Source organism: Anser brachyrhynchus (assembly GCF_964034855.1).
Source record: "Anser brachyrhynchus genome assembly, chromosome: 1".
Taxonomy (NCBI): Eukaryota; Metazoa; Chordata; class Aves; order Anseriformes; family Anatidae; genus Anser; species Anser brachyrhynchus.
Window position 1 is genome coordinate 11,148,745 of NC_137694.1, and position 20,189 is coordinate 11,168,933.

At 33.7% G+C, this 20,189-nt stretch overlaps 1 long non-coding RNA gene across 1 annotated transcript in view; it reads left to right on the top strand.

Moving 5' to 3' along the window:
* Positions 1-5,595, top strand: part of LOC308188338 — a 112,703-nt gene extending 107,108 nt beyond the window's left edge. The window contains exon 3 of the long non-coding RNA XR_013945417.1: positions 4,811-5,595. This is a non-coding gene — a long non-coding RNA (uncharacterized lncRNA). The remainder of the gene's footprint in view (positions 1-4,810) is intronic.
* The last annotated feature ends 14,594 nt before the right edge of the window (positions 5,596-20,189 follow it).

The following is a 20,189-nucleotide window of genomic DNA, read 5'->3' on the forward strand; positions in this document are numbered from 1 at the left end:
TAAGAAAATGATAATATTAAAGAGTATATGAAATAATTTGGGACCATTCAAATGTATCTTGCAATCTTTACTTTTCCAACTATTTACCCTATGCAACAACCATCCACCAAAAAGAAAGTAATGTTTTAGCAAAAAACTTGCTTGTGGTAGTATAATTCAGGTTCAAGACCTTGCTATTGTGTTGTTTTTCTAATTTTTATACAAAGGAGAATAGTTCAATTTTAAAGAGTCCTTTAAAACAAACAGCTTCATTAAGCGAGTCTGGGCAGTTAATCACCATCATAGATTTTATTGGATAAATATACTTAGTGATCTGCTAACTCTTCTATAATTGGAAGAAATGTTCTTTACAGTATTGATACACACAGCCAAAAAAACAGAATTAGAATATCAATACCATTTCTGTTCCACCAGACTACTTCAAAACCCTGTTATTTCTTATATATCGCATTATATCAAAGTCTTGTGCAGCTGGACACTCTTCAGGGTCTTGTACTCTATGCAATAACTGGCCTTTCCATGCATTTTTCCAGCAAAAAAATAATTGCCAACCAGTCTGGCAAGCTTTCAGATCCCGATTGCTTCCCGTAAAAGAGCAATGATGCTCATTCCTGTGTTCCCAGAGACCTAGGTTAAACTGGTTGTAAAATTTCAAAAATCAGTTTTATTATGTTATGTTATGTTATGTTATGTTATGTTATGTTATGTTATGTTATGTTATATGTTATTCAACTACCAGCCATCTCTTTATAAGAGATGTATCTTGAAGTGATCATATCTGTCAGCACTTGGAGATACCAGAAATGCTACTGCTTGATGTCGCTGAATATTTACAGTACAAATCAGCCCTCTGAGGTCAATGAAGTCAAGAAAACAGAGAAAAATATTATCTTTTTTATAAAACTGATTAATGAAATTGGATTACCTGCACAAGATCGTCTAGGATGCCCAATTCCTACTGTTTGATTGCTATGCTGATAACCATTACAAGATTGTTCCATAATGTAGTGCTGAGCACACAGGGAGTTAAGACACTGCACTAACTCTGTCCCAGAAGCCCGGTTCACAGTGAGGACACATGGCCCTGTTCAAAGCAAAAAAACTTTCAAGCTGACACACCAAGATTAGTAGCAAATGCACAAATTTCTGCTATAGCTGTGTCTTAATTATAACAGGAGAAAAGAGTTAAAAAAATAGAGAAATCTTTATTTTAATCTTTATAAGCTTTCTCTACAGCATATTATGACAATTTTTTATATTGAACTCCCAATTCTCATAGCTATTCCTTTCCCTCAATGCAATTTCATGAGTGCTGGGAGCTATCTTGGCATATTCTGAGAGAATACGCCAGCCTGAAGAACTTGTGAACTGATTTAGTATTGATAAATATGGAGCTTCATTGTTTGAAAAAATGCTGAGCTTCTTCAAAATGAGTTGAGAAAGGTTTTATGTCTGAATCTTGTTTCTCCTATTTGCCTCCTCACTCAGAGCCAACTGTATTTAAGGCACAACACGAGACAGATTTTTTCAATGCTATAAAGAGAGGAAGAACATATAGACTGGTGCTGTGGAAAGAATGAAAAACTGCTTGCTTTATAGATGGAATTAAATTTGTATTATGTAATTTTATTGTTTAAATTCTAAATTGGATGTTTCTGTTTCCTAAAGAGCCAGCAGAGAGAAAGATGGCACCACCAGGAGTGATTCAGCCTCTGTGCATCATACTACTTATTTTAGAAATCTCTTTTTTTCAACAAGTAAAGCTTGATATTTTAGGTGATTTACGTATACTTTGTATTTTTAACACCTGTTACCCTCAACAGATGCTTAAAGAAAAGTTGATTTATAGAGAGATCATATTAAGAATATATTAAGGAGCCTGGAGTAATGCTGTAGATGTTTAACTGCAGTTAGTAAACATTTTCTAGTAAGACATCAGCTTCCTCTAAGAATTTTATGTATGTCTGTCTTCTTAAAGCGCATTTTTAACACTATTACTTGTATTGTTATATTATACCTAAGTTAATTTTGATGCTTACATCCATTGTTAATGTATGGGACACAAAATTCTGAGAATTAGATCAATTGGCAGTTGGAGGTCAGATATTATGCAGTTATGTGTGTCTTTTCACTTCTATAGCCCGCTACATATTCTCTGATGATACACATAAGACTTACGTTGATATGAAATGATACAGTCACCACATTTTTTATTCTAACTGCTGCAGACATTTGAAAAAAATATTAATTTCTGGTTGATTTGTCTGATGTTGTGATCCACCACTCCAGCTTCATCTGTACGAAATGAAAAATAACATCATTTAATATATATTTTAAATTTTCCTTGGTAATGACCTTCAAATTGTATTACAAGAGCTTAAACTTGAAGAACACTTTGGAGTATTATGTTTTAAGATTATAAGGACAGCAAAGCAGTCATATCATTTATACCTTCTTTCTGTGTTTACTTAGCTATGCGATGCTTAAAGAGTGTGCTCCTTTGAAGAATCTGTTGATATTAATAATCGCTGTTTTTTTGAACTCTGATCTGGCTGGAATAAGTGAATGTGAATTGTGAAAACAATAGATAATTATAGCAAAACTGATGACACTGTGACTTGAAAATAATCATAACATTCTAGACTTTGAAGTAGTAATAGAAATTTAATTACAACCACTCTGTTATATCTTCACCTGTCTGCTATGAGCCAAAAGGCTCATGAGATTATGAAAAATATTTATTTCACTGTAGCCAAACATTTAGAAATCTTTTAAATTGAATAAAAGTACAGATATAATTATTTCCCAGAAAAACAAACAAACAAAAGTATTTCTCAGAATACTTTATTAACATCTGAACATTTTTCAGCTTTGAAAGTCATTAATTTTTATGTGGACATTTTGACCTGTAATTTTATATGGTTAACACTCTTATTTGATCAAAACTTACAGAGAAAAATAATATAAGGTGACTTGCAGTCTGTTCTTCCATCTTACTGTAGTCTGACCATACCTTTCTCTTTATGAAAAACAGTTTTGCAGTACCGTTTGTTACGTGCTCTGGATATGCTTTGATAATTGGCTCTGAATCTCAGCTTAGGTAAATTGCACAATGTTCATTGTGTCAACTTTGTTTCTAAGTCATAGACTACACTCTAGTCATACCTGTTCAGTTTGATCCTATGTATAATAAAAATTAAATTCTTATATGGTGAGAGGAATTAGAAATAAATTTAAAAGATTTTAAACAGCAGACAAGTTGAAAAATGTAATCATTCGTTCCCAGTTTGCATTTTTATAGAGATCTATTTATGATCCACATATTTATTTTAATTAATTGTATTATTTTGTTAAGGAAGTAAAAAGAAATAATGAATTCTACAATTCCAGATTATTTATAAAATTAAAAGGTTCTGATCTGCATCCTATATTCCTGTAAATAATCAAAAACAAAAATATTTTTCTATAATTATTTTCACCATTAAGCTAATAATATGCAAGAAAGACTTCTTACCTGTCACTTAGCACTCTTATTTTCCTAGACCTTTAAGTTATCTGTGTAGGCACCTTTTTCTCTACAAAACAATTACCAGCTACTCATTCATATGGAAAAGAAAAAAAAAAAAAAAAAAGCAATCAATAGTATTGATCAGTTATCTAAAAAGGTTATACCATGCTATCAATTTGTGTGGTTCACCAGCATCCAGCGCATCCTTCATCAGATCTAATGCATGTACACTACACAGCTGATCTTTGCATTGTCCTTAGATCACTGCCAAAGGTAACAGTGTTGGAAGGAATTGAGACCATACCATTCTTTTTGCTTAAACATATTTTTTCATCAACCTGCAATTATTTAATTTCATTTATTAAGCATATAACCTATGCATCCCCTCCACTTCCAGTCTTATCCCCCATGCCTTGTTAAGATTTGAATCCTACCCTTGACTGCAGTGTTGATTGAATGAGATTATTTTCTACATAGGACAAAAATAATGATGTTATTTAGAATAGGAAGAGTAAATAAATTACTAGGCCTACTAAACTGAAAAACATTCATCAATTATACAGAGAATGCGGATAATGAGGTCATGGTTAGCCATGTCAGCAAAAATTCTAGTAATCTTCACCCATGTTCTGGTGTAGAATCTCAAAGTATCAACTTGATCCTGTTTAATTCAAAATATTTCTAAGCGGTATACTATGAGCAGTTTGCTCTATTAGACTTACACATCCACGTTCCAGTTCTTCAGTACCTCCATGTCATAGAGGGACTTCAAACTGTAAGCAATGGAATTTTCTAGATATTTTGCTGTTTATATAGTTTGCCACGGATGGAACCCAAGCACCTGTTCTCATTTCATGGTCTAATGGGAATACACAAGAATATAATAGAAATGGTAGTCAGCACTTGCATTAAATTTATTTTTATGTTGTCATGCCATAATAATTTCTTTGCCATTCTTAAATATTTTTCTTCAAGAAGCAGTTGTTGATTTGCCCACAGCTAGGCATAGTTCTCTCAGAAGTCATAATCAATGTTGAAAATTATAAACTAGTGAATATTCAACCTTTTTTAGTCTCCATAGTTAGAATTACTTTCTTTATAGTATGATCTTTTTGAGGGAGGGATGTTGGAATTTTCTACTGAAGTGCTTTTAAAACAAATATGCCTTGAGCTGTTATGGTTGAAAGGTGTCTGTTAAATTATTTGATGTTACAAATACCTGAAATTGAGTGGATGACTGATTTAATTGCAGTTGTCAGACTGGTTTTAAAAGCATATTTTTCTTTTTGTTCTCTTTTTCAGATCTGCAGAACAGTTGGATTCTGAACATAAAGAAAAGAAACTGGCTGAACATACTAATCACAAAATGTAGCTTCTGGTTAATCCAAAGTATATTCTCAAGATGAAATGCTTCACAATGTTCAGAATATTCAGCCTGGTCAATAAATTCCCCTTCTGAATATCAGTACCCCTGTTGTTTTTTGTGTGTGTGGTTTTTTTTTTTTTTGGTTTGTTTGTTTTTTCTAAAGAGAAACATCAAAAAATTGTGGCACTGTGTTGCTTTTGTATATACATATGGCTAATAGATATGCGAAAAATAGTGAAGGGTTTGGTGCTGTAAGTTTAGGCTGAGTATCCTCTCCCCTTTTGACAAATCCTATCAGAGTCAGGGTATCCATCAGATTCACTGACACACTGTTGCTTTGAAGCTTGTTGTTATGGAAGTAAAAGAATTTAGAACCATACTTTGAAAGTGGTTTGCTTAAACATGATTCTATATCAAAGTACACAAATCAATACTTCTACTTTATTAGTGTGCCAGGGTTCTGCAGCTCTGACTGATTTAAATCCACAGTGTTTAGGGCTAACTTCACCAGAAGGGCTTTAGTTAGATAATACTAATGCCTGCAATGCCACACTGCTAAAAGTCAGGAAGCTACAGAGAGATTTCTGCTAACAGAACATGTCACATATGGAAATTTCTTCTCAAAGATATTTAGTACATAGCCAGAAATTTGTTTCAGTATTTGAACTTTTGATCTATATTGTTGAAGCTGTGTCAGTTCTATACTAGGTACAATAATCACAGGTTTAATGTGCTAGAGAACTGGATTTTACTGTAGGCAATTTACTATGATGAGTCCTATTCTGTTTCTCTGTCCAGTGAATGTGGTAGTATTTTAAAGAAAGCAGAGTAGCTGTAATGGGAAATACTGTGATTAAAAAAATAAAATAAATAAAAACAAAAACTACCCCAGAAGCACAGAATGCACTTCAGCTTGGATATGAGTCTTCCAGAGATTTACAGTAGGTGAGGGGAATCCCTAAATGAAGTGTTGTGGATAAATGATATTTTTTCATCCATGGAGTCATGACAGCTAAAAAAGATTTATATTAACATTTTATTGTGTATTCATAATAAATTAAGACTGTACATGCTTACCTGTTACATTGGTTCTGCTGATGAGTGGTAACTAATTAATGGAGTGGTTATTTGGCTGATTTTTAACATCTGCCCATGTCCTAAATGTCTTTCCTGACACTTTCAAAAATGCTAGTCTTGCATCACAAATCTCCTAACCCTTGTTTTTAGACACTTATTAAAATGAAAACACTGATTTTACTGGGCTTTGGATCAGCCCCACAAATAATAGGGGAAATCCATAATTTCTTTCATATGGGCTATCACTGGGAAACAAAGACAATTACATTCAAGCACAGTGTGCTGGTATGGTTTGGTCTTTAGCATTCAGTTAGATGGTATTATTATCTGGTGTCAAAGTGGATTAGAAGAAAGGGGGGGGGAGGGGGGAGAAGTTCATAGGAAAACATTTATTGAAACACTAGATAATCTTAAACTCAATTTTATTTTATTTTTTCCACCACAAAGATTTGTACGTGCAGGAATGTATATTAGCAAAGTTGTGCCCTAACTAGTCTTTCAAGGTTTTAGATAAAATGACAGAAATGTCAGGAAACTACAGACACCTCCACGGTCTTCTGGTTAACCTTTCCAGAAGGCAAAAATAATTCATTTTTTTTTCCAGGGATCTAAATCAGAGCTGACTGGAGAATTCTTTCTGCCTTCAATGAGATCTCATTCAAGCCTGTGAGAAACGGTTTAAACTATGCAAGAACAGCTAACACAGATTCAGCACGAATGCTGGAAATGGCCTTATGGATGTGCCATGCTGTCATTCCTTAAGTACATTTATGACACAACAGACATGTAAACATAGCAAACTGTAGATAGCAGAGATACCAAACTGGCTGTGGTCATAGCCTATTGCAATTTCTAAGTCTGTCACTTCAAAGCCACAAACAAACAAACAAACAAAAAACATGCTAATCAGTAAGCAAAAGATGGTAACTGTATGCAAAAAATACATCAATTAATTATATCCCTAGAGAATTTATAACAAAAAAGGGGAAAAAAATCACTCAAATACGAGATAAAAAATCAAACACCCCTTATTCCTTATTGTTTAAAAGTTTTAACACAAATTCCAGATTTTATGTTCAATCTGTCATATTGTTGCAATTTAGTCAGCATTACGAAGTTCTATACTGTGTTTGTGATGTCAGTAGCTATTCCTGACTACAAGGTTTCTGAGGTTTTCATGAAGTACTTGATTGTAATAAATAAAGATATTTTCAGTTTTTCTGAACTATCCACTTTAGATTGCAGGCTCCCAAATTCAGGAGACACCATAGTTTTACTTTATTTATTTTATTGCCAGATTATAAGGAAATGGTAGTGCTGTGTTGAGGGCAGAGGCCTATTGACAGCATGCTCCAACAGAGCCTAAAATGCCAAAAATGTTCTCATATGCTTGCTCCTGTTGACGTGGGCTAACACCTCTCTGTGCAGGCACAGCAGCAGACCTCAGCATGTGAAGATGGAGGAGGCACAGGATAAACCCTGGACCATCCTGAATTTGACTCTGAGACCCAAGGAAGCCTGGAGCCTGGGAAAAGCCAGACTTGCTTGGCCCTGGGGGGACTTTCAGTCTTCATTTGCTCAGTTTTACTCTTTTTTTTTTTTTCCTCCTTTATTGACTTTAAAACATACAGAGGATTGAGGATATGTTATTCATAAAGGATCAGTGTAGCTCTCCATCTGGACCTTTCCAGAGTATGCAAATTTGAGTCCAATATACCAGATGCAGGCTTTAGCTTCCTGGGGCTGAGTGGCAATCACATCTTTCTTTGGCCTCTCTCCGTGTTTCTAGATACCTGTTTTCTTCAACAAAAGTGAGGTTATCCAGATTAGCACACTAGAACCTTGAAACCAGTGATGAGCTATGAGGAGGCAGAGGACACACACACTTTCTCAGTCCTTTGACCTCATGCATTTTTGGATTTACAACTCATCTTTCACAGGGAGGGAAGTAGAATGGTATAGGTAAAAAGACACATTGGATGTATCTGAATAAAAGGGACCAGGACATAGGTAAGTGACCTGGCCAGGGAAAATCAAACCTTATAAATTGTTAGCCCCAAGCACGGTGTCTTCCTCTGGCCAACTCTCCCAGGCAATGTTTGGGTGTGATTTGTGTGGTAGTGTCAGTTTTAATTAATTACTTAGTTAATTAGTTTAATTAAAGTTACTTTTGACTTACCTCTGCGATAAATATCACTTTCCTAAAAGTTACCTGCACTGGAAGATAACTCTGTCAGGGTCCAAGGCTCTCTGTGTCATCAGTGAAGAGAGAAAAATGCCAGTAGGGGCCAAGCTGTAAAATTTGAATTAGGAGCTTAACTGTTGCTAAAAAGCGATGTGATGATCACACTCTATAGTCTTGCAAAACACTCTTCAAAGTAGGAACTCTTCCCCACTTTGTATCCATCCATGAAGCTCTTCTGTTTTTCAAGATTATCTGTGATTTAAATATCTCATGTTACATATAACTGATATTATGATTTCAATTTTTGCCCCACATCAATTTTTTTCTTTTTTTTTTTTTTTTGGATATGCAGAGAATGATTTTTAAGAAATTCAGTTTTGTTTAGCTTTTATGGAATAGGCTTTTCACTGATCAAGGCCGAAAGGTTTCAGGTGAGGAGAGGAAACCTGAAAAAAAGGACAATGAATAATATCCATTGAAATATTATTATTATATTAGCAATGAAATGTTCAAGTTCTATAGACAAACAAACAAGCAAAGAAACAAACCCAAAAACAACTTTCAAAAACCTCTGTAATATATGGATCTTATAATTTACAGTGTAATATTCCTAAATAACAAAGACATATTTGTGAGGTTAAAGGTTAAAGCTTTGACAAACTGAAAAGTTCATGATTGGACTACAAGTGATATAATCTTTTTGTGTCTGAATTTTCTCATTAATAGGAATGGAATGCCTTATGCAACAGAAACAGTGTATTTACAGATAATTTATATTTAAGTATTATTATGTAATTTCATTTTTTTATTATTTTATATATGTATTTTTTTGAGTGACACTTCATAATTCTAGCCATATATGCAAGCATAAATAAAAACCTGGCTTCTGTTTTGGCTGGGAGGCATAGTAATAAGTCATGAAAAGCAAGATTTATTGATCTACCAGAAACTTTTAGTTTAAATTTTCTCCTGTCAAATTCTTTCAAAGAAACTGAATCTGCATGTAATTACACATAGCCATGGAAAGTGCAGATTACTCTTTGACTAATTTAATTCACTGCCTTTTTGCCGAGGTTCTGGCCTGTGGCTTTGCTGTAATAGACACAAATCTTGTGTTGACTTATCCAAGTCTTTCCTGTTTGATTTACTATTTGAATGCATCAGTGATAAACAGCAATAATATACTCCTTTCAGGACTTGAGCATACTCTCCAATTATTGTCATATTGCCTAGAAGTGTGAGCTAACACACAACCTCTTCTGAAAAATGTGCATTGAACTGGACATTTAAACAAGACATATTTCAAAACCACATGAAAAATAACATGAGTTAAATAATGAGATAAGGGCTGCTTTATGAGATAGACATTCAGCTCAGCAGAGCTTGAAGGGACAATAACACCAGTGTCATGGAGCAGCAATTGAAACTTCCTAGATGTGGCTCCACTCCAAATGGGACAACTCTACAACCTTGTACACCACACTCGGATCTCTGAAATCAGGAGGTCAGCCAGGAGCCCATCTGTAGGGTCAGAAGCTAAACCCCAGCTGGAGCAAGGCACACACTGTTCCAATGAAAAATCCTGAAAAATCTAGTGATCTCTGGAGCTACAGACCTCATAATACCTAGTCCACAGCTCCAGGGCAGATGAATTGATTACTTGGCTGGGGACTGTCGCCCCTTTTCCAGATATATCTGTCAAATGGACTAGGCTTGTCAGTGTTATGTCTATACTTGAGATTTAGTTGATGGATGAAGCTTTGTATTTAAAAGGATCTGGCAATATGATGTCTTTTATGGAGGTCTTACAGGAAAACATTTATTTAGGTACAGAAACTGGGTGAATTTAGATACTGCTTCATAAGAAGGTAGTTTAAGGAAAAAAAAAAAACACAACTTGTTTAAACTCTTTAATTGATTAATAGGGCCTTGCATTTCAAAAACAAACAAAGAAAGAAAAACAAACAAACAAACAAAAAATAACCACAACACTTCCCCAGCAACTTAAAACTGTATTAGTGAATAGTATCTTCTCTGAGCTAAGTATGTACAAGTCTTTCTCCTGTTACATCCACAACATGATCTTTGGTGGAAACACTATATTACTAGGCATATTAAAGACATAACAGATTTGATTTGCTGCACATTTGCAGTGATGATATTTTTGTGGCCATAACATTTCCTCGGAAGTAAAAAAACTGAATTCTAAACTTTCCTAAACTTGTGAAAATTTCAATCCTGAATAATCACATAGAAAAAAAATATATATATATATATATATAATCACCATACTATGAAGTAGAAGTGTATGAGAAGCCAATGTATTCTTATACCATACACTCAAAAAGAGAGAACAGTTAAAAGAGCTCTGGACATACTACAAAGCTTAAAGCTCTCAGCTAGGAGTGGAGCAGCAGAGGGTTCTGCTGTCAAGATTATTATTTTATTTTATTTTATTTTATTTTATTTTATTATTTTATTTTATTTTATTTTATTTTTTTCCCTGAATTGTTTAAAAATAAAATCTTTAAATGGCACACAAAGCAGAATTTCTGGACTCACTAATAAGAACTGAGTACCTCAAGCCCAGTTTTAGTGAGCTTGAGTTCCCTCTGGGTAACCTTCTCTCTCCTTCGTGTTCTGTTTCTACCAAAAAAAAAGATAATTATTTTGCTGCTAACTGTGTTTCTTAATTGGAGTAATTTTTATTTATTTATTTATTTTTAAGTTCTTTTCTGTTAGCATAATAATGATTTCACTTTCAGAAGAGATTAGAGTTCTGCCTAGTATAACAATGTTATAACAAAACATGATTTGGGGAACCTCCAATTTTTCCTTTGTGTTTGGGTTACTTTGAGCTATTTTGTTGTTGTTTTTTTACTGCCTTTCTTTAAGGTGCCAATTTAAGGTGCTGTGACCTCTCTCATTCTGACCCTTAACCTCAGAAGGACATTTAAAAAACTGCTGTTCAAATATTCACATACATACCTGTTTGCATGAGTGTTTGCCACATTTTCACATTCTGGAAATATTTCTGTGAACAACTATTTGCTTGTACAGCAGTTCTCAAAAGGTGAATAAAAGAACTTATGAGCATTATCAAAGCAAATACATGTGGCGCCTGGTACGTGAACGTTTATGATCGTGTTTTTGTAGGACAGAGCCAATGTGAACAGGGTTTCAGTTCAGTGTACAGAACTGCATTGCTACAGAATCAAAGATAGGCATTACTTCAGCAGCCCGAAGAACATCATTTTTCCTGCAGAGATCTTTGGATGATATCCTAGCACTACTAAACTCAGGGGCAAATCTCCTACATTTTGTCATTAAAAGTAGTTTCATATGTCCAGGTTATTACCTTGTTCTTTAATGTCAGTTTTTTCTCAGGACATACATTTTCTTGTTTGCTTCGAGAGTTGCTTGAAAACAAACAACAGAAATTGAAAGTGACATAAATTTCTTCCAACAATGTTAAAGTGCAAAGCCGTGAAGTCAAGAGAACAACTTGTCCTGATTCAGAGGGCTTTCAGCCAGCTGCTGATGGCCTACACTGTATCTGAAACAGATTAGCAATACAATTTATGGTGTAACAACTAGGCCAGTTTTATTTTATCTCTTTTAATAAAGTTGAATGCTTCAGAGGAAATGTTCAAATTCAGATATTAAATTTCATCCAGACTAAAGGTAAGAGCTGAGAGCTTGCCCTTGAGACTGCATACCTAGCCACTACATTTAGAAATACACTTAATGGATCATGATATCGTCTATCCCTGATAATGTTTGCGGCATTAGGAACAAATCTACCGCTACTGATACTGTCCTTGGACAGCAGAGGGAGCATTCCATCCAGTAACTCGTTCTCCTCGGTTTTCATGAAGATCTTTGCAATCATTAATATATAAATACATTATTGTATTCCTTTTGTTCACTGGGCAAAACAAAAACAAAAACAACAACAAACTAACAAACAGAAAAAAAACAGGCTGGATGACTAGGCCTAGAGGGTCTTTGTGAATGAAGTTAAATCCAGCTGGCAGCTGGTCGCAAGTAGTGTCCCCCAGGGCTCAGTACTGAGGCCAGTTTTGTTTAATATCTCAGCAGTGATCTGGATGAGAGGATTGGGTGCAACCCCTGTAAGTTTGCAGATGACACCAAGTTGGGTGAGAGTGTTGATCTGCTTGAGAGTAGGAAGGCTCTGCAGAGGGATCTGTATCAATGGGTGATGCAGTCTGTGGCATTCCACCAGGCTAAATGCTGGGTTTCTCACCTTTTCAACATTATGTCCTTGTCTCCAGACTTATCTGTTCAGAAGAATAATTATGGAGTATGTTAGCAGAAGTATCCTCTACCTGGTAGCCACACCACTGGCAGTATTGCCCTTTCTATCAGCTTTCCTAACTGGAGAGTTTATTGATTAGCTAAGTGGCACTTACTTATTTGAATACTTTTTTTTTTTTTTTTTTTCATTAACATTTATTCAGGCAAACTCTGATACTTCAAAAGTTCAAAAGAAACTTTACTGAATGAAGAACATTTGCCTCCAGGTGAAACTAATAACTTTGATCCAGCTATCCCATGGTCTGATTAAAACCAGGATGCATTCACATATCAAGGTTAAACCATGAGATTGAAACACGAAAAATCATCCCTCTAAAATCAATGGCAATTTTGTTTCTTCAAAGAGGTGATCACAAAAATTAAAATAGTCTTAGTTGTTCCTTAACTCGGGCTTCAGGTAAGTTAAAATCAAACAAGATTTTGAGAAAAACTTCACCCTGAAAGTCATTTTCAATACAGCATACATTCAATGGATTCATTGTGTTTCATATTACTTGGTGAGCCATGTAGATATAGAGTAGGGTAGGTGATAAAATGCAGTCTTTGGGTTTTAAAAACTCCACACTTCAGTAGAAAGAAGCTGAAAACAATGTCTAAGCTGAATCCTGCTTTCTGGAATTTGGTTGGAAATTTCATTGAGGTCTCAGGACTCTTACCAATGATCTTTTGTGAGCAGGTTTCTTGCTCAGTGAAGCTAAGGATGAGGTTGTAGATGGGTCTGATACTTCAGTAGTACCTCAAAATCTTTATATATATATGTGTGTATATATATATGTTCTTGATATATATATATATTCTTGATATGTATACGTATTCCCTTCTCTATTTCATTTTTTAAATTATTATTATTATAATCATTACTATTTTCTGTTCATTTCTCACCCTTCTCTGCTTTTGACTGAAATTTTTCTCCCTGTCCCTATTTCTGTTTGAATCAACTTTTCCAACCATTGAGACAACTGGTCAGGAATACATTTGAAATGAGGTGAACATATCACTGTAAATTTTGTGAATAGGCTAAGCAGGTCTCACAAACATCTTGCAATGCTGGAAGAACTGTGTGATTTCCGAAGGGATGCATTTATTTATTTTTTTATATATCATGAATATAGTAACTTTTTAAATTCGCTAGCCTGAATACTCAGGATATCTCATTAAGGTAATTTTCTAAGTATAAATACTCTGTTCCTGACAGCTTAAAAAAACAAATGAGAAAAGAAATATATTTGGATATTTGTTACTTGAATTTTGCAGGCATTTGAAGGACCCCTATGGTTAGTCTTTCATTCCATGTTTGTCCATCTCTAATCAAAATGAAGTGTGGAGAAGAGATATTTTGAGTAGGCAATATGCAGACCCTGAAATCTGTGGCAGGCACATGCTGGGTTATTTTTATTAAAGAAACAGCAGAATCCACGGCATGTTATGACAAATGCTTATTCTTGCACATTCTTCAAGCTGAAATTAAAAAAAAAAAAAAAAGGGACAATAAGGCCTGGAACCAAGATACCTGTCTAGAAAATAACCTACAACTTTTAGCAAGTGGTAGGAACAAGTCCTGTCCTCTCTTAATTCTATTTAAGTTAATGGGATTGCTGTTGTATAAATGAAAAAAAAAATTTCCTTTGCTTCAAAAGGTTCACAATAGCAAACAGAAAGAAAAAGAAAAGAAAAAAAAAAAAGAGAGGGAAAGAAAAGAAAAATAAAAGCAAACAAGACCATGTGGAATGAATCTGAGACATCCCATCACAGTAAGAACACTCAGCAGTCCATTTTATTTATTCAGATCAAATGCAGATTATGAGATATATGGACTATGGGAGGATAGGGTGGGAAAGTGAAAATGCTCAAATAAAAGCATTGCTTTGGCACTGCTGCTGAGATTAATGTGGGTTATGAAAAGAGCACTTCTGAGACTGGCACTGATACTCTCATTAACTAAGCAGGTTCACAGGGATGAGCTTATTATGACAACCTTAATATAAAGGGAAAGAAAATACAAAACCAGGACTTATATTTTCATATGAAATAATTGCATGTTTTACTGAAAGGACTTAATTCAGCCAGAACACTGAGGTTTGAAGATGAACAATAATCTGCCAATAATAATAATAATAATAATAATAATAATAATAATAATAAAAAGCAAAACACAGGTATAGCAAAGAGAATATCTTGGATTTTTTCAGTTGTCCTTCAATCCTTCAACATTAAGAGTACCTCACAGATAATAAGAACTTATGACCTAAAGCACTTATGTAGAACAGGGAAGTATAAGTAATCTATGGTAATACACTTTTTTTTTTTTTCCTAGTTATGAAAACTATGGCTCACTAAGTCTTCTCAAAGTTAAAAAGGGGTTACAGATGCAACCTGTAGAAAATCCAGGTCTTATATTTGCTTGATACTGCTCTGCAATTATAAGATCACTCCCCTCTCTTCTGATTAATGAAGAGCAACTTCTGCTTCTGAAAACTTTCTCAGAGTTTGGGAAGCTCTCCCATTTCTTTTTCACTGCTTAGTTTGTAAAAATCAGCTACTGGTATGAAGAGAAATGTTCCAAGGGAAAGGAAGATGTCCAAGGTGGAATTGTACTCATGGAAGACTCAGCTCTCCTGAAGGGCACACAATGACTATCAGCAATATGATCCAAATGGAGCTTTTGGATGTTTAACTTTTTTTTTTTCCTTCCCTCTTTTATTTTCTTTTCACTTTTCTTCCTCCCTTCCTCCCTTCCTCCCTTCCTTCCTTCCTTCCTTCCTTTCTCCCTTTCTTTCTCTCTCTCTCTCTCTTTCTTTCTTTCTTTCAAGTTGATTTCTGTAGTGTTTTTATTTTTGTTTTTAGTTAAATCTGAGATAAAATATATCCTTCCAGACAGCTACTAATCACATCTGTAGCAATTGCCTTACAAGTTAGTTGACTAGTCTTTTGAAACTCATATTTTCTCTATGTTGATTATAAAGGTGGTCTACAGTGACTAGCTCAGACACAGATACTGTTGGACATTTTAAATGGGAGAAAGATGGAGTTTTGACCTCATGTGGTAAAAAACTATCTCCCTAAAATATACTTTAAAAAGTTTTTCTCTACTTTTATCAAAAGAACACATAAAAGTAGCTGACCTGAGTTACTTAGCACTACATTAAACAGTTTGGCATGATTTGTCCAATTCCAATTCCATGGACAAAACTAAGTTATATGAAACCAGACTGAAAGGAATGTGACATTATGTCATGAAGTTTACAGCAATTCCTGGAAAAATAAGAACCTGCAAGGAGATTATTTAGATAATCCTTCTTTTGAATCACAAGAAAGTTTTCTAATATAAGGAAATATATAGCATAAATATAATTTATTTATTTTGGTATCATCATGTAAATATTTTGAAGTTGTTTCAGCTAACTGACCTTTAAAATCATTTAAAGTCTCTCTGCCAAACTGGAGAGTTAGAGCAAAGTTCTGTTTGCCTGAGAGCAAAAGTAGTAATAAAGAAATGCATTATTCTCCTGAGTTTTATCTCTACTAGCAGAGGATAACTTTGCTAGTCCATCAAAATTTGGGCTTCACATTGGCAACTTGAAATGAGATTATCGCTCTCTGAGCTGTGATTCATAACTGAAAAAGCGTGACATAACTTGTCTTTAGTTTCACAAATTTGCAAGCTTGGGGGAAGGTGGGTATAAAAATTCAATTAAAAATGAATTTTTAATGGTTGTGGGCATAAGAATAATTTTAAATCGTTCAGATCTATTTTTTTTTTCATTTCTATTTTATTTAAATAATATGTTGATGGTTCTGGGTTGATAACTTTTTTTTTTTTTAATCCTATTTTTAATAGATGAACACTTTTTTTCACAAGCAATTTTTGTGTTATGGTAGAATTTCATGTTAAATGTTTTAAAACCCATCAAAACATGAATTGCATTAGAATCAGTCATATTCCCTGTTTCCTGAGAGGTACTAATTTCTAAACATGTATTACTGAGAATATTTGACTTATAACAAGGTTGTGCAGAAACTCCTTATTAGTATTTTGATTTGAAAAATCTTTATTATTTATGCTTTATTAAATATTCTTCCAAATTGTACTAAAAGTCTTTATGTTATTGATTTATATGTTATTGATTTATACTCAAAATATGTTTCTTTACAATAGGGAATGCATCTTTTCCATAAGTTAAGCAGTTAATATGTTTGACAAAATATTGATGCAGGTAACTTTTTGGAAAGTCTTAGGTGAAATTAAGATGTAGTAAAAACTGGAAATGTCTTATTAACTAGTGTAAAATATATTAATTTAGTTTCTCTGTATTTGAACTTCAGAACTTAGATAAAAATTAAAGATAATCCAAAGGGAATTTTCTTAGGGCCTGTTTAGCATAGTAAATCAAAGCAGGAAGGAAGGTTTATCTAAGTCTGGGGGCTAGGCTAAATTGATTAAACAAATATTCTCTACTGAAAAAAAAAATGAAGTAAATATAATCCGTGAAATTAAATATCCTTTCTGCAATAATCATAGAATTGCATAGTCTTTAAAATATGCAAGATTAGACACACCATTCATCAACTTGGCCTGAGTCTGAAGGAAAACATTCACAAAATACATATGGATTTGAGTCGTCACCGATAATAAAAATGTTCCATAACAGCTCAATAAGCTTGATTTTATTTATTGCTCTATAGATTTGTACAATTATCTATGATTCTGAAGCCAAGAGGCACTGCTATGTGTTAGACAAGGTGTTTTTTCTGTATTTTATTTATTTATTTATTTATTTATTTTTCAGATATACATAAAGGTGGTTGGTTTTGTTTGGTTGGTTTGTTGTTTTGGTTTGGTTTTTTTTGCTACTTATAGCATGTCTACAATAACTCAATTGGTGTTTGAGTCAGAATTGTGTCATTTTTCATTTTCTGCCTTATTAATCTTTAACTCTATTAAAAATAATAATTTTATGTGTAGCATTTCTCATGTCTTTCTCTTTTAAAATTACCTCCAGAAAAGCTTTTCTGAAACTGAAAAATAACACATGAAAAGCATCTTACAAGCATTACGTTTTAATGCAAGCAGATACTTGTTCATCTGCTTGCATATTAATATACTGATGATACGGTTGAGGAGGAATAAACATTTCTCTATACTTAAGATTGAATTTTCTTTCCTCCTAAAACTGAGTCATTCTATAGACATTGTAAAATTAATTAGGATTATTCAATCTGGTGTCTTATTCTGACATCTACATATTACTTATGTTACAGCCTCATTAGGATTAAGAACTGACATATATCATATTGTCATCCTGGAAAGTACAGAATATCCCTCTGAAAAAATAAATTATGCAGTGCTCATTAGTATAAAGCCCGTGTCACTACGGATGTAACATTTTATTTTACCACTTTGAAATCTTGATTATGAATAAGATTGTATTTACATTTGGTCAAGTTAAAGCAGCATGAAAAAACTCGTGCTGATCTTTAATTGCTCCAAAGAATGGTTCAACACATGGTCTTCCTGTATCTCTTCATTCTTTTAGCATTGAAAGGGTAAAACAAATCCATATGCATGAGCAAATATATATGGATTTAAGGTCAGGCATAAAAGAAATGGTTGATTCCTGTGAGAATCATCACACATTTTGAGTCTGCATTTGAATGAAACAATACTTTAGTATTTTGCAGAAATCTAGAAACAAAGATTATTTGCATTTTTTCCTCTGCGTGTAGTGGTTTTGTACTCCTAGCTTGGATATCTTGGGTGCCCTGCTTTTTACTTGATTAAGCTTAAGGAGATTAGCAAGAAGAAAAATGACATTCAGGAACCATGCTGCATGCAAATTCTATTTTAATTATAAACTAGGACTGTTGAATTCATAGTTATAGCACTTGAGTTTTACCATGTTTTACCTACTAGATGAGGACTCTCAAATTTAAAGCATCCCCATAACCAGGAAATTCTTCAAGGCAGACAGCTGAGTAAGGAGGTAGGAATTTGGTTACAAGCTACATTCGACTAATACAAAGACCTGTATTGAGGATAAGCACAGTGAGTCAGAAGAAAAAGTGGTAATAGTTCCTAGCTCTCCATCCAATATTGTATCCAGTATAGGTCATAATTCTCTCTACTAAGTCAAACTGGCAGCAACACTGCATAAATTAATGTATACACATTAATTTACATGAAATAAAATATCATTATGCAATATTTTTTATGCTCATTTACTGAGTTGTCTTCATAGTAAAAGTCCAAATTTTTTAAATGTCTATATACTGTTAAAAATACATTTTATTTTATTGTTACTTTGATACACTATCAATGTAGATACAAAGATTTCCTTTTTTCTTTTCTTCTTCTTCTTCTTCTTCTTCTTCATTTTTTTTTTTTGAAATGCACAATATAGTGACCATTCTCCAAATTTGTTTAAAAATATTATAATGATCCATGTGCATTTTATGTATTTTATTTCTGTATATTGTTGGGAAAATAAAAATGTGTTAACAAAAGGATTTTAAACATGAGTGTATGCAATGGCATACACCTCTGTCCTGAAATGATAGTAATCAGTGTTAGCTGGCCTCAGAATGTAGGTGCCACCCATGTTTTTTACTTTCCCAGGTGGCTATTCTTTGGTGACTGAAAGCTGCAGTTTGAAGACAACAAAGAATGAGCTACAAACAAGGAACACTGTTCACATCCCAGTCATTAAATATGGAGTCAACATATTTCCTTTTTCCATTCAACTGTCTGGCCAAATACTTGGGAAACTTTTATAGTCAAAAACATCACAGAATGGTTTGGCAAACCACTCAAAACCTGTCAAAAAGTGTATATTTCAAAAATCAAGTATTGGTCACAGAGTACTGCAGATTTTTCTTCCTAATATTAAATAAAAAGGTCATATGGGAGCAATATTTCTTCCAGGAATTAATAGACTGAACTCACCTTGAGCTTAAATGCATTAGATCATAACACTCTACTTTAACGACAGGGAAAAAGGAGCATTTTATAGAACAGTGTGGTCAGTGAAATAAACATTTTTGTTTCAAACCTATGTATATTTTTTTAACAATTCAAAACATAAATATATGATTAGATTGAAAAGATACAATAAACAATGATATACATGTCACATAAAATTACTACTTATGAGATGACTTCTGCCATACCTCCTTGCAGAAAGAGGAGAGCGAAAAAAACTGCAACAATAATTTTTATCAGATCAGATCTCCAGAATATCGCGTGATTGGTACATGACTCATTGACCAAATTGAAAAAAAAATTGTCTTTCAAAGGGGGCTAAGAACTGAGGTATATATCCACATCTTTTTCTGTAGTATTTGTGGGCTTGCTAATATAAATATATATCTGTATTCTGCATGTGCAGAAAGCAACATTCTTCATTTGTTAAACAACTTAAGAGAAATTTAGGGAGTGCAAACCAGAAGCGTAGATATCTTGGAACAAAGTTCCTTTGTGTTCATAACTGGACACAGGGAAGGTATACCTATAAAAGCTCTTAGTTTGTTCCAAGATCTCAGTCAGACCAGAGCGGTATACATCATGGCAGTCAAATTTTGGCATTTCAAAATCAAACTACTGTGACTAACAATCCAGTACTAGAACCAGTAAAATATATTCAGGAATCATTTATAATTCCAAAAGATGCAGTGTCTCACAAAGAAGGTAAATGCTGTACCTCCTATAATACTACCCTCTA